Source organism: Mus caroli, chromosome 13 (genome assembly GCF_900094665.2).
Source record: "Mus caroli chromosome 13, CAROLI_EIJ_v1.1, whole genome shotgun sequence".
In the NCBI taxonomy this organism is placed as follows: Eukaryota; Metazoa; Chordata; class Mammalia; order Rodentia; family Muridae; genus Mus; species Mus caroli.
The window spans coordinates 92,695,231-92,708,918 of NC_034582.1; the positions used below are offsets into that span (position 1 = coordinate 92,695,231).

At 43.6% G+C, this 13,688-nt stretch overlaps 1 long non-coding RNA gene across 1 annotated transcript in view; it reads left to right on the forward strand.

Moving 5' to 3' along the window:
• The first annotated feature begins 341 nt into the window (after nucleotides 1-341).
• Nucleotides 342-13,688, forward strand: part of LOC115029099 — a 22,781-nt gene continuing 9,434 nt past the window's right edge. The window contains exon 1 of the long non-coding RNA XR_003834678.1: nucleotides 342-423. This is a non-coding gene — a long non-coding RNA (uncharacterized LOC115029099). The remainder of the gene's footprint in view (nucleotides 424-13,688) is intronic.

A 13,688-nucleotide genomic window follows, 5' to 3' on the forward strand; every position in this document is an offset into this window, starting at 1 on the left:
AACGGAGTCTGCCTGCTGGGGCGAGCAGCCCTGAGGGTTCCCTGGATGAGGGCTCAAGTGGACAGAGTGACCAGAGGCACCAATTAGGAAGCAGGTCAGGTTTTCCCTGGGACCAATTTCCTTTGCTTTTTGACTCTCTTCTCCAGCACCATTGTGTGTATATAATTCAAAAGATGGTCTCAGATAAATTAGGCAATCGCCTAGGTCAGGAAGAACCAGTGCCTTGAATCAGCATCACGGGGGCTCTAGATGAGGCCTGAGTAACATCTTGGAGACTCTTAGTGATTTTTTCCTTTCTCCGGTTAGAAGGCCAAGGACCAGCCTGCCCTATGTGTCTCTGGTGGCACCATGATCTTACCACTGGAACAACAGGGCACATGAAATGGGATCTGCAAAGATTGATTCCTGGGGACTTCATCTACGGTACCATTTAACTTTCTTTTAAAATGTTTATTGTTTAGAAGCTGGAAAAAATGGCCCAACAGTTAAGAGCATTAGTTTTTCTCCAGAGGACCCCAATTAGATTCCCAGCACCCATATGGCAGTTTTAAGTGGTCTATAGCTTCAGTTCCAGAGGATTCAATTCCCTCTTCTGACCTTCGAGATGGTTGTGGTGCACAAATACTCATTTCAAGGGATCTGACAGTGTCTTCTCGTTTTCTTAGGTACTGCATGCATGTGATACACAGATATACATGTGGGCAAATACTCATGCATATAAAAACTAAATAAAAACAATTAAAATTATTTTTTAAATTGTAAAGATACATATAATATGAGATGTGCCAGTACAGCCATTTATTTTAAAGATTTATTTATTTATTTATTTATTTATTTGTTATATGTAAGTACACTGTAGCTGTCATCAGATACTCCAGAAGAGGAAGTCAGATCTTTTTATGGATGTTTGAGAGCCACCATGTGGTTGCAGGGATTTGAACTCAGGACCTTCGGAAGAGGAGTCAGTGCTCTTAACTGCTGAGCCATTTCTCCAGCCCAGCACAGCCATTTTAAATGCATAGTTGAGAACCATTAAAATAGTCTCAGGACTGCATAGTTGTGTTCTGTAACTTCTCACCTTGTAGCCTGAAACTCAGCACTCATTAAATATTGACTCCCTATTTCTACCATGAGGCAGGCTATGCACCCCATAGCCATGAGTGGTTTCTAAGGCAATTTCTAAGCCCCAAGAGTCTGACAGCTGACGGTCTGTGGACGGGATTCATATGATCTCTTTCTCAGCTCTGGATCTTTCAAGTTCTGCCTTTATCTGTGGATTTGCTTGGAGTTGTCTATATACAGGTTTGAATTCTCCAAGCTCATCAGATGCCTCAGCTAGCAGGCAAGAACCTTAAAAATCCTTTCACCTTTCAGCTTCCTTCCCCATCCCTTTAACTGTAGCAAGAAAGGTCCAGCCTGTCAGAGTTCCATCTTCACCATCTCACAGGAGGCCAGTGAAAGTGCAGTTTGTCTCAGCTTGCTGACTGAGTAGTAGCAGGCCCATGTCTTTCTGGAGAGGCTACATGTACCCCTCTCCCTTCAAAGAGTAAGAAAGGCTGCTGCTCAGAGGTCCCCATTATCCCTGAGAAGGAAATCCCATGTCTTTTCAAGGCACCTGATCCTGGAGGAAGAAGACTGGCTTTTGGCCCAGGGTAGAGATGCCTGTATCTCTGCAGATACAGATCCTGCTAAGGCCTTAACAGGCAAATGCTGTGCTGTGGTCAGTTCCAGGGGACAGAGGAGGAGGCACACCTCTGTGCCAGGGCCAGTATTTTGTAGAGAGGCCTAGGTACCTTTCATCTCCTCTGCATCACAGGGGTTTTTTGTCATCTGTTGCAGCCAAAGAAGCTCGGAGATCATGTGACTCAAGCCCATCTTCTGTGATTCTGTTTTCTTTTCTTTTCCTTTCTCCTTCTCTTTTCTTCACCATCTTCCTCTTGCTTTTCTCTCCTTCCCCTCCCCTTCCTTTCTTCCATTCTTTCTACCCTCTCTACTTTCCCCTTTCCTTCTGAGAGAGTATTGCTATGTAGCCCAAGTTGGCCTCAAACTTGCAGCAACCCTCCTGCTTCAGCCTCCCATATGCTGGGGTCACAGGTGTATACCACTACACTTGACCACTTTCTAGTTTTTTTAAATTTATTTATTATTATATGTAAGTACACAGTAGCTGTCTTCAGACACCCCAGAAGAGAGCATCAGATCTCATTACAGATGGTTGTGAGCCACCATGTGGTTGCTGGGATTTGAACTCAGGACCTTCGGAAGAGCTGTCAGTGCTCTTACCCACTGAGCCATCTCTCCAGCCCCACTTTCTAGTTTTAATTAAGCTGGATGTTAGGGTGACTTGTGTCATAGGGCATAGATTAAGAAAAGAGAATTAGCAGTGTGACCCCCACATCTCTTGCTTCTGCCCTACGGAGTCCCCACGAGGGCTGGTGATACACACAAGCCTCTGGCTAGTTTTGTTAAGTGTGATAAGCACACACTTTATTCCGGAGTGAATTAAAGAGCATACCTATGAGCCCAGGTGATAGCAGGTACATACGGAGGGTGGAAAACTTCTCTTTGAAGAGGTTTCCTCTCGAAGTCTCCAGCCATGGTTACATTCTTGAAGGATATATATATACTCTTGTCTTCCAAAGCCCAAGCTACAGCTGCAGGTTCTACTGAGCCTCTCTAGCCAAGCAAATATTCTGCCTTAGTCACCAAGTACCAGTTCTTTCCAGAAACTTCAAATCTATGTACCTAAACTCCTCTCTCCCAGCCTTCCCCTCTCTTTCTCCTTTTGCTTCTCCAAATCTAAACACTCTGGGCTTGACCCACAGAAGCTGGGCCAGCGCCTTGCAGAGGAGTAGAGAGCCTCCCGCCCAAGATCTCAGACCCCTGGTGCCTCAGCTGCTGACACCCATATTTTACATGATATACCCAACATACTGTAATTTTGACAACAATTAAAAATATTACTGTATATGCATATGTATGTGTACAGTATATGTGTATGCATATATGTGCATATGTATATAACATATAAATGTGTGCATCTATATTTCTATACAAAATATTTGAAAGTTGAAAGGTATTTAACAATATAACACTTCTGAATTGGACTAACCATTGTTCAAGTGCCCACTAGCCAGTTGAACTAGAAAACATTGTCCTGACAGGCTCACATCGCTCACCATCTTGTCCCCAACTTCTTCCTCCTCCCAAATGCTTGAGCATCTCTTGGATGTGAAAGAGATAGTTGTGGACCTAACGGGAGCTGAGCTGCAGGCTCTCGACTCTGCTCTGCGAGACTGGGAAGGTGAGAGAGTAGCTGGAGATCAGCCTTCCTGTCTCTCCTCGCTCTGTGTAGTCTGTGAGTCATCCCGAGGGAGGGAGGGAAGGGATCGGTCTCTATTCTGAGGCCTCTGCTTGAGCTCTCAGTTGTGTGGGGGTGGGAGGGAGGGACCCACAGCAGAGACTGCATGGGGAAGGGTTGTAAAAGGATGTGTCTACAGCCACAAAAATAGATCTGAATAGATCTGTGTGTCGGTTACCAAGACTCAAAATACCATCTCTCTGGGTGTGCTGGGGTGCTCAGAGCCAGGTGTTTTTATGATTAAATTAGTCAAGCAGGAGAGCAAGGACCGGGTCTGGCTGAGCTGGAGACCTCGGTTTCCTTTCCAGATGGGATCCTGACTTCCTCCTTCCACAGAGAGTTTTCTTCCACATGTCTCACATCTGCTTTCCTTCCTTGCCTTGATTTGAATACTGAACAGATTTCCCTCACGGACACACTGCCGTTGGCTTCTGAAATGGACAACTTGATTAGTGTTGAAAGGCAGCGGGCCATGTGCTCTCTTGCTGGTATGGCTCCAAAGCCCAGTCGTATGGGGAAGAGAGCTTTCCTTAGTGGTGTGTGTGTGTGTGTGTATGTGTGTGTGTAGGCAGGCTGCAATCTCCCCGTCACTTAACTTTTTTTCTCACCACATGAAAATTATAAGAATTCTTACTATATTGGGAGAAGTCAGCTTTTAAAAAAAAAAAAAGCAAGTATTGTGCTTTGCACAATGGCTGCCACGAGGTGTGGGGGGGTGCCTGTCATTCACTGTCATTCAAAAGGAATGACCAGTTCTTCCCACACTGGGCTGGGCTCGGCAGTTTGGGGCCTCGGCTTAGCCGGTGGGACTTTCTCCGTTGCCATATTGATCTGCTTTAACCTGGACAGTGTAACATGGCAGATGTGGGACATGACACACAGGGAAAAGTGACCGGCCACAGCTGCTTGGGGAATGAGTGGCCAAGCTCAAGCCAAACCCAGATTTACTTTTCCTCAAACTTAAGTTAGCAGAGCCGTTTGGGTCTCAGAACCAACATCTTGAATTTCCAAGGGTGTACGGAAGAAACGGAGGGGGCAGAGTGTTAAACAGGCAGCCTAGTCTGAAGGCAAGTATACAGTCACTAAGATGCTCATAGTGAATACGCATGCAGTCTGTGCCAAGGGGAAACACCAGGCAAGGAAGCTGCATGCGATGTAACGCCACACATCAAGGCACGCTCAACTAGATGTCATATTTGCTTATCTCTGCTGGATAATAGTTGTTTTCTGGACGTGTTCATGTATTTTTCCATGGTGAACACTTGTGCCTTTCACAGTCACAAAACCAAGTGGAGATTATGAAAGATTTCCAGCCTCTGGTTCACCGCAGGGAGGCCGCAGCTCATTCTCATCTCCCTCTGCCTTGCAGGACTCCTGGTGGCTTCGGAGCCTCTTTGTTTACATATGGATGATTGTGTGGGTGTCCAGGGATATGGACCGGGAGAGAGAACAGAGCGAGACATGTTTTATTGAAGGCAATAAGCAGAGTCAAGGCGCTCTTGCGACAGAAGCCTTCAGTGCACTCAGTGGCTGGCTGCGCTTTGTCAAAGCAGGGGGAGCTGAAGGCAAAAGGACATGTTAGTTAGCCCTGTGCTGGAGACCACTGACTTCCCTATCCCTAAGGGGAAGAGCTCAGAAATCAGGCCCATCATGATTGGCTAACTTAGATCTGGAGTCTGAGGAGGGTTATGGAAGGACTTGTGCTTCCCCTACCATTCCACAGGCCTTCCTACCATCTTGTTTCCACATTGCTTATGGTGTCTCATTCTACACACCAAAGTCTCAAGATCTAGCCCGTGGCTGTCTCCCCACAGTTACTGCCAGCCTCAGTGAAGTCCTCTTGCTTTGGAGCCTGTCGTCTCCCTTGACCTGGATCTGCTCTTTGTCACGTAGTCTTTGTTGTGTCTATCTGGCTGTACATTTGACCCTTTGCTGATTGTTCTGGTCCTTGGTGCGGTTAACCTTGTACCCCCTCCAGCCTCAGCCTCACAGTGTCCTTCAGGGTTGGAGCCCTGCTCCTCCAGCATACACAGTAGGGAATGCTTTAAGAAAATGGCTTTGCTCTGTGACGTGGCTGCAGAATTCCTCCCATTCCCTCACCCCAGCTTCCCCACTCACCTTGAACTCCAGCAGTCTAGTAAGCTCTAACTCTTACTTCGGACTTACAGCTCTTAGGACATCGCAACCCCTGAGGTGGCTCAGGATGTGAGTCTTCCAGTTCCTACCTATGACCCTTGGGCAAATTCCTTAACCCTATTTCAACCTGCCAAATCATAGCACACTGGATACCCGGTTGAGTGAAATACTACCTGTAAAATGTCTCCAACTTGTTTACTATACAGCTAGTGCTGAGTAAATGTCAATGTAACATTATTTTATTATCACAAAAGTACCCTGGTCCATTGATGTGGTTGAAAGAAAGGCTCTGGAGTCCAACAGACATACTGGGTAAATTGCTCTTCTGACCATGACAAGCTTCAACTTCTTTATGTGCCCCAGTGCCTTCTATGATACGGGATACCACTTCTCTGACTCACTGTGAGAACCAAATGAAATAACACGCAGAAGCATTTGCAAAATGCACGGTGCACAGTGCCACCACTGTTGTCTGTGGTGCAGTTGATGGACGCTCTTGTCTAGGAAGGATGGCTTTGTGAAATTATTTATACTTCCCATTGCTTTGGAATATTCCAGGGTACCATGTGAGCTCTGAAGTAGATCAAGCTTTCATGGTTGTGTTGAAGACAAGAACCATGACATTTTAAAAGTCAGATTGGCTACTTGGCAGACCAGGTCTTTTCTCTGTCCAGGAGAATGAGGTCATTGTATCCCAAGCCAGGTGCTGTTTGTCTCCAGTGCTTGTGAGCTAGCCAGGGGCACGCACGAGAGTGAACCTGCTGGAAAAGAGCTATGCATTTGGACGTGCACATGGCATAGCAGGAGATCTTGATTACGAGTCTCATGGGTAAGTAAAGCAAACATGAGACTCTGTTCAGAAAACACAAATTTCCCAGGAATTTCTAGGCACAGGAACATCTGACTGCATAGACAGCTGGGGATGGCTGGTCACAGTCTGGGGAAGCCAGCCTCTGTTCAAACCACCCAGAGTGACGACATCATCGCTGCTCTGTGCCAATCTTTCCCACTAGCTTAGCAATCATCACACCACCAGAGGAGGAAGGAAAATTCTCCATCCAAATCAGCCTTCCTAATACTGCAACCCTTTAATGCAGTTCCTCATGTCGTGGTGACCCCCAACCATAAATTTTGTTGCTACTTCATAACTGTAGTTTTACTACTGTTATGAACTGTAAGGTAAATATCTGATATGCAGGATGTCTGACATGCCATGTCCAAAAGGTGGTCTCAACCTACAGGTCGAGAGCCCCTGTTCTAGAAGGAAACTCGCCTCATGACATTGAGAACATGTGAACACTTGCATGGGTGTACCTGCACCCCCTTTTCTGACTGACTGCAGTGAACCCTCCCTGCCAGAAAACATCACAACTAAATTCTGAATTTTCCAAAAACAAGTCACTTAAGAGCTAATGTAAGAAGTGGCTGCTTCGTACATGGAATGGAACCTTTGTATGAGACAGCAAGCAGTTTTATACACATTGGCTCATCAATCACGATGGCTATGAAATAGGCACTAGACTCTTTTTCTAAGAATTCAGGGACCAGAGCTAAGCTCTGAGTTTGGTAGTTTGGGTTAGATGTTGTCACACTGGGCTTCTAGGGGTCTGGAGAGATGGCTCAGTGGTTAAAGGCATTTGCTGTTCTTGCAGAGGACTTGCGTTCAGTTATTAGCACTTACATGGTGACTCATAACCAATATCAACCCAGTGACAGTGGACCTAGCACTGTCTTCTGGCCTCTATGGGCACCAGGCACACACACAAAGCAAAAGATATGCACCAAGGCAAAACAAAAACAAGCAAACAAACAAAAAACAAAACAAAACAAAACTCATGCAAATAAATTAAAATAATAAATCTTTAAATTAAGCTCCTAAGGTCTGTTATCCTCCCACACAAACATAATGATTGGTTTATGAGATCCAGTAGGGCCACCCCTCCCCCCGCCCCGTCCTTCTTTTTCTGTTTGAGGTTTGGTTTTCCAAGACAAGGTCTTGCTATATAGTTTAGTTTGGGCTTAAATTAACAATCTTCTGTGGTGTCCACTTGAGTGCTGGGATTACAAGTGTGTACCATGACATTTGGTGGGAATCTTCATTTTTCTCAAAGAACCCAACCAGCTGGTTCTAATAGACAGTCTGTAGGTTGTACTTTGAAAAATATCACTACTTGATTTAGCAAATCCAGCAAATAAATACAGAATTATAAATCAATTCAAGACACATTTCAAAAGCAAAAGACTAATATACTTAACAACGTAATTTGTAATAGCTCCAATTATTACATTTAAAAGCTGTATTTTTTTTTTAAATTTGCACCTGGTTAAACCAATACCTAGCTAGATGCTTTGCATATCTAGAAGAGACAGACTTCTCTGCGTTAAACCTATCTATAAAGAAGTTTATCAGGGCCCATTGATCCTGACCTCAAATTCTCTATGATTCAGTTGAGATCATTAAAAGGAAGGGGGACTGAAAGCCAAACAAAAACACATACTAAACTGTTTTCTCAAGTAAAGAGTTTAAATTGGAAGTGTGCTGGTGTGCGTACATGTGTCTGTGTGTGTGTGTGTGTCTGTGTGTGTGTCTGTGTGTGTGTGTGTGTCTGTGTGTGTGTGTTAACCTTATTAATTGATGTAGGAAGACCAAGCCCACTGTGGGTGGCATCATTCCCTTGGCTGGGCCTTGAATTACATGAGTAGAGAAAGCTGGCTGAGTACTAAGCAGTGAATGAGCAATAGGGATGTGTGTATTTTTTCTTTGTTCTTGAGCAACTGCTTCGAGCTCTTGCCACTATGATTTTCTTCTCCCTTAGGCTGTTTTTTTTGTCCGGACATCTCATCATAACAACAGAAAATAAACTAGAACAGAATGTAAGCCCATGTTGTGTATGTTTCACAAAGGCAATGTGTTCAGTAAACTGTCATATGTGTCGAGGACTGTGGTGTCCTAATGAGTATCATACAATCAGTGTAATGGAACCAAGTCCTAACACCGTTTGCTGCTGACCCAATTCTCTAGGTATTTGCTAAAGACATGACTCCCAGATGCCATTCCCTCTAGGCAGAGCTTCCCTGTCTTTAGTGGGTCTAGGAATCTTCATTTTCTTAAAGAATTATACTGGCTGGCTCTGATGTAGACAGCTTGCAAATCACCCTTCAGAAAATACCAGGTTTAGAAAATAGAGCAAAATATAAACCAAATAGGAATTCTATATATCACGAAATCAGAAGGGCTAAGAAACCAAGCAATAGAATTACATAGCAGTTCTATGAGAAGATAGATATACCTAAAAGCTGTCTATTAACTGTTTGTTTGTTTTTAAACTCATGGCTAAGTCTTAGCTTAGTATTGGAAGGTAGTTGCTGGCCCCCATAACAGGCCTAGAAATATACTCGGAATAGATTGCTTATTTAATAGATACTACTCAATTGCATTGAATATTATAGTATTTAATATTATTCAGTTAACCTTGGATAACTGGATGCTACAATCTAAAGATTGACTCAATGGATTGTACAGAGGCTCAGGCATGGGCATGACTCTAAATTTAAGATAGGAAAGGAAGATGCAGTTGGAGAGAATTTGCTTGTTGTGAGGAGCAGATGTGGCAGCAGTCCCAAGAAGGCGCCAGGGACTGCAGCTAAGTCGTATGACTTGCACCTGACTTCCTCATATAAACCACAAACATCGTGAGAGCTGTGCAGGTGTACCAGGTTACTGGCGAAGCCATTTTGGTGGAGATATGCCCCTGCTGCCCTGATTAGCTGAAGCTGCGTGCCTGGTGAGGTGGCGTGGCCTGCTGTGCGTGGATGGGAACTGATAGTATATAAGAGTGAGAGACCCAGGGCTCGGAGTCTTTCGCCTACACAGTCAATGCTCTCCCAATAAACGTGTACAGAAGGATCCTATTGTGGTGTCTTTCTTGCTGGCGAGTCAGGTGTCCCACAGCTTGTAGTGAGAATTTTGGTTTCTTTAAAAAACATAAAAATATTATGAGTATGTTTCCATTTTAATCCAAGGTATAGTATATGGGGCTGCTTCGGATTGTCTACAACAGCTGGTTATGATTTGCCTTGTGCTCTAGCAGGGGCGTAATTTTGCCAGTGGCAGATAGTTTCTGTGATTGTGCGACAGTTGGAATTATGGGAACTCTTCAGTGGGAATATAAGCGCTAGGGCCCTGAGAGGCAGGGTGGTTTGTTGTTTATTGCTCATTTTTGTTTGCTGGTGGTTGCAACTTCTTAGGTAGTTGTGTGCAAAGGAACAACAAGAAGAAATTAGATATTCTGACATAGGGTTTTCTGATGGTCTTGACTCACAGGTTGGATCTAGTGGGAATATAATGCCTCAAATGGGAGACACCATCCTATGGTGAAAAGGAACAGAAAAGCATTAGAAGGTTTAAAGACTGCGTTCACAAATTCACATGTATTTGCGTTCCATGGCAGATAGAACTTTGAGTACCTGCCTGGTCTGTTTTAGACTGTGGTCTTGGGTATGTTACTCATGTTCCTGAATATTAGTTTCACAATAAATTAAAATGATTATATAAGCAGAGAGGTAAGAATATCTATCCCATAATATATGTGGTAATGATGAAGAGTGTCTCGCATATGATAAGTCTTTTAGTGGTAGCCAGAGAACTGGGCTGATAGTGATAACATGAGAATGGATGTACTTGTCTGTAGTCAGAAATAAGAAAATGGATAAAGACTTCCTTTAGTATGTATTCCAGCCTACAGAGAATCCTATATTAAATTTTTGTTTGTTTGTTTTTTTTGTTTTTTGTTTTTTGAGGCAGGGTTTCTCTGGATAACCCTGGCTGTCCTGGAACTCACAATGTAGACCAGGCTGGCCTCGAACTCAGAAATCCGCCTGCCTCTGCCTCCCGAGTGCTGGGATTAAAGGTGTGCGCCACCACACCCGGCAAAAATATTTTTTTAAAGAAGGTTCAAGCTGTAGATGAAATGAACAGATCTTTCCAAAAACACATGAACACTTTGTATATTCTTGACTTAGTTAAGGTTTTATTGCTGTGAAGAGACACCATGACCACAGCAATTCTTTTTTTTTTTTTTTTTGATTTTCGAGACAGGGTTTCTCTGTGTAGCTCTGGCTGTCCTGGAACTCACTTTGGAGACCAGGCTGGCCTTGAACTCAGAAATCTGCCTGCCTCTGCCTCCCGAGTGCTGGGATTAAAGGCATGCGCTACCACGCCCGACAACAGCAATTCTTTTTGTTTGTTTGTTTGTTTGGTTGGTTGGTTGGTTTTTATTTTTATTTTCTGAGTCAGGGTTTCTTTGTGTAGCCCTGTCTGTCCTGGAACTTGGCCACACCTACTCCCCAACAAGGCCATGCCTCCTAATAGTACCACTCTCCATCGGCCAAGCATTCAAACACATGAGTCTATGGGGACCACACATATTCATACCACCACAGTCAACAACCACGTCTGAACCTTCAGTGGAAGGGCACTGTGGGCTATTGCTTATACCTATGTTTTGAAAATGAGCTCTTAAACATTGAGACTGCAGAGATTCTTAGCAGTGTTATTGATCTGAATGTCATTTCCCATTAGCCTGGAAGTTATGAGGGCACAGGCTTGGCTCCCTGGTTGTATGCTGGACTTGGCTCATAAATGTAAAATAGACTTAGCTTCTAGGATTATATGTTATGTGCCTATGGAAAAGTATATGATCACGTTTAGACTAAAATCTTGAAGTGCTAAAAAATGTGTTGGGAAATTTGGATCAAAAGTTTTGAAATGATATTTGTTTCTGTCTTATAAACCTACCTATTTATTGAGTAAGATGTTTGTTCTATCAGTAGATGAGGGATTATTTAGAAAGTTCGTTAGATGAAGGGTTCCAGGAACTAAAGATCACATGTTCAGTGATGCCCCGAGGAACATCAGAGTCAGACCTGAGATCTCAGAGCACCAAACAGTTCTTCAAACCTCTAGGTTTCCCTCCAGCTCTAAAAGGTGCAGGCTGCACAACCTGACACCGCTAATGGCCTGGAAGGGAGGTGGGGTGGGGGAAGGGCTCTCTCCCCAGGTTCTCACACTCTGGAAGTCTGACTGGGAAATGAGTGGCTACAAGGTCTAATCCACAATTCCTAAACAAATAAAAAGCCGTCTGGACATCTCAATATGTTAGGAGTAATACTCTACTCGTTAGGAAATTAATGAGGTGGGGACAATTACATCCCCACATGTTTAAGAGTCTTCATTGAAAATAAGGCTAACTAATGGCGACCTTAACCAGCAAAGGCAGAATCCAGAAACTGCTTCATTGTAGTAACATGTGAGCCATAAATTCTAAGAAAACAGAAAGGAACCAAAAGCAAATTAGCCCCGAGTCCTTGAAGACACAAACATTGTTGCAGAATCGGACTATGAGTCACTGGAATGTGGGTGCAGAGAAGCAGCAGCCTGTGGCATTCTGGGTATTTTGCTTCCTTTCTGCTTCATTATTCTATCTGGGTTGGTATATTTTATTATTTCCACTATTATTGAATTTTGTCAGGGCTTTGAAAATTTTTAATAGGACAAGTCCATCAGGTTGTAATTTAATTTGGGGAAAAACCAGACAACAGCATATTACTGAAACATTTTAATAAAACCAAGATTTTTTTTTTTTTTTTTTGTGAGGGGGAGGTAGGGGATTGGTAATAACCAAAGGAGAGGAGCTACATATTGCAGCTGCTAAAACACACTCTCATAGTTTACTGTGAATCTCTTAGGACTCAGGATTTTGAATTTTCTCTGTTTTCAAAAACTAATTGACAGGAAAAATTTGTCTTAAACATTCCCATATGAAATTCTGACTCATAATTGAGTCAAAGGCTGATGTTACGAACCACTGCATAAATCAAATGTGTCCCTGTTTCAGAAACTTCATAACACATCCATAAAAGAGTAATTGGATGGGAAAATGCTGGCAAGCAATAACCATTAGCAAAATAAAGTCTGGAGAACTGAGTTGTGCAGGTAATCCGGAGAGCCGGGGCTGTGCTGTGGCCCCTGACATCCTGACTTCAGCAGAACAATTCTGATCTCTGATGTTTCCAAATGTTTTGCCTGTGTTTGATTTTGTGTAACTACAGGATTAGGGGGAACAGTCTATTCCATAGTTCATCCTAAATACAGCTGTTCTCTGCAGTGTTGTCGTTCATAAACAAGGCGGATGGGGAAAGGAACAGAGGGAGGAAGGACAAACAGCTCTGAGAGTGAAAGCCAGAAACAGAAGAGAGAAGCTTTAACCCTTGGATTGTTTTTAAAGTCCTATTTAGAAGTCTTACATTGATTTTTGTTTCCCCGGAGGTCACAGAGCCCCTACCATATGGCCTGCTAGGACAGCAACCCCTGCTCCCCACTTCAGTGGGACCTCTAGAAAAGCCAGTTTGTTCCCAGATGGCTTGTTCTCCAGCATTCTTCTCTTCCGGTTGCTCAGTCTGGAAGAGAAACAGTTCTACCAAGAATGTGGATTATCCACGTGCACATCACAAGAGGGTAAAAAAATCATCTCCACCTACATGCAGATAAGCCAAACACCTGGGATTTCTGAGGTTTCCCTCTCTGTGAGGCCATGGGCCCCTGTCCTCTGGAGTCCCCCCCCATTCAGCTTCCTTCACCAACCCTTGTGGCATGCTCTTGGTTCAAGGTGACTAGGATTAACTAGATTTGTGCAATAGTCTTCCATTTTCTCCTGTTTTTTCTGCTGTCTCTTGTGGATGTTGCTCAGAGTTCTGGATGAAGGGTATTTGTAATGGCCACTGTTCAGCCTTGAACCTACTTTCCTGCCTCCTACCCCGGCTAAGCCACTGCCCGCTTTGTACATGTCTCAGAGCATAGTGGGGCTTTGGGGTCAGACTGACATATCGATTCTATTTTTTTCCATGATGTTTGTAGAACATGATTTTAATATTTTCAACTGTTAATATTCAACAAACAGAATAATCATTTTAAGATATATTTCGTTGTTGTGTCTCCTTTTTCATTACTGATTTTAATTAATTTGGATACTGTCTCTGTGTCCTCAAGTTAGTCTGGCTAAGGGTTTATCTATCTTGTTGATTTTCTCAAAGAACCAGCTCCTGGTTTGGTTGATTCCTTGTATAGTTCTTTTTGTTTCTACTTGGTTGGTTCAGAATTGAGAGTTCATCTTGGTAGATTTTTTTCCTTTGA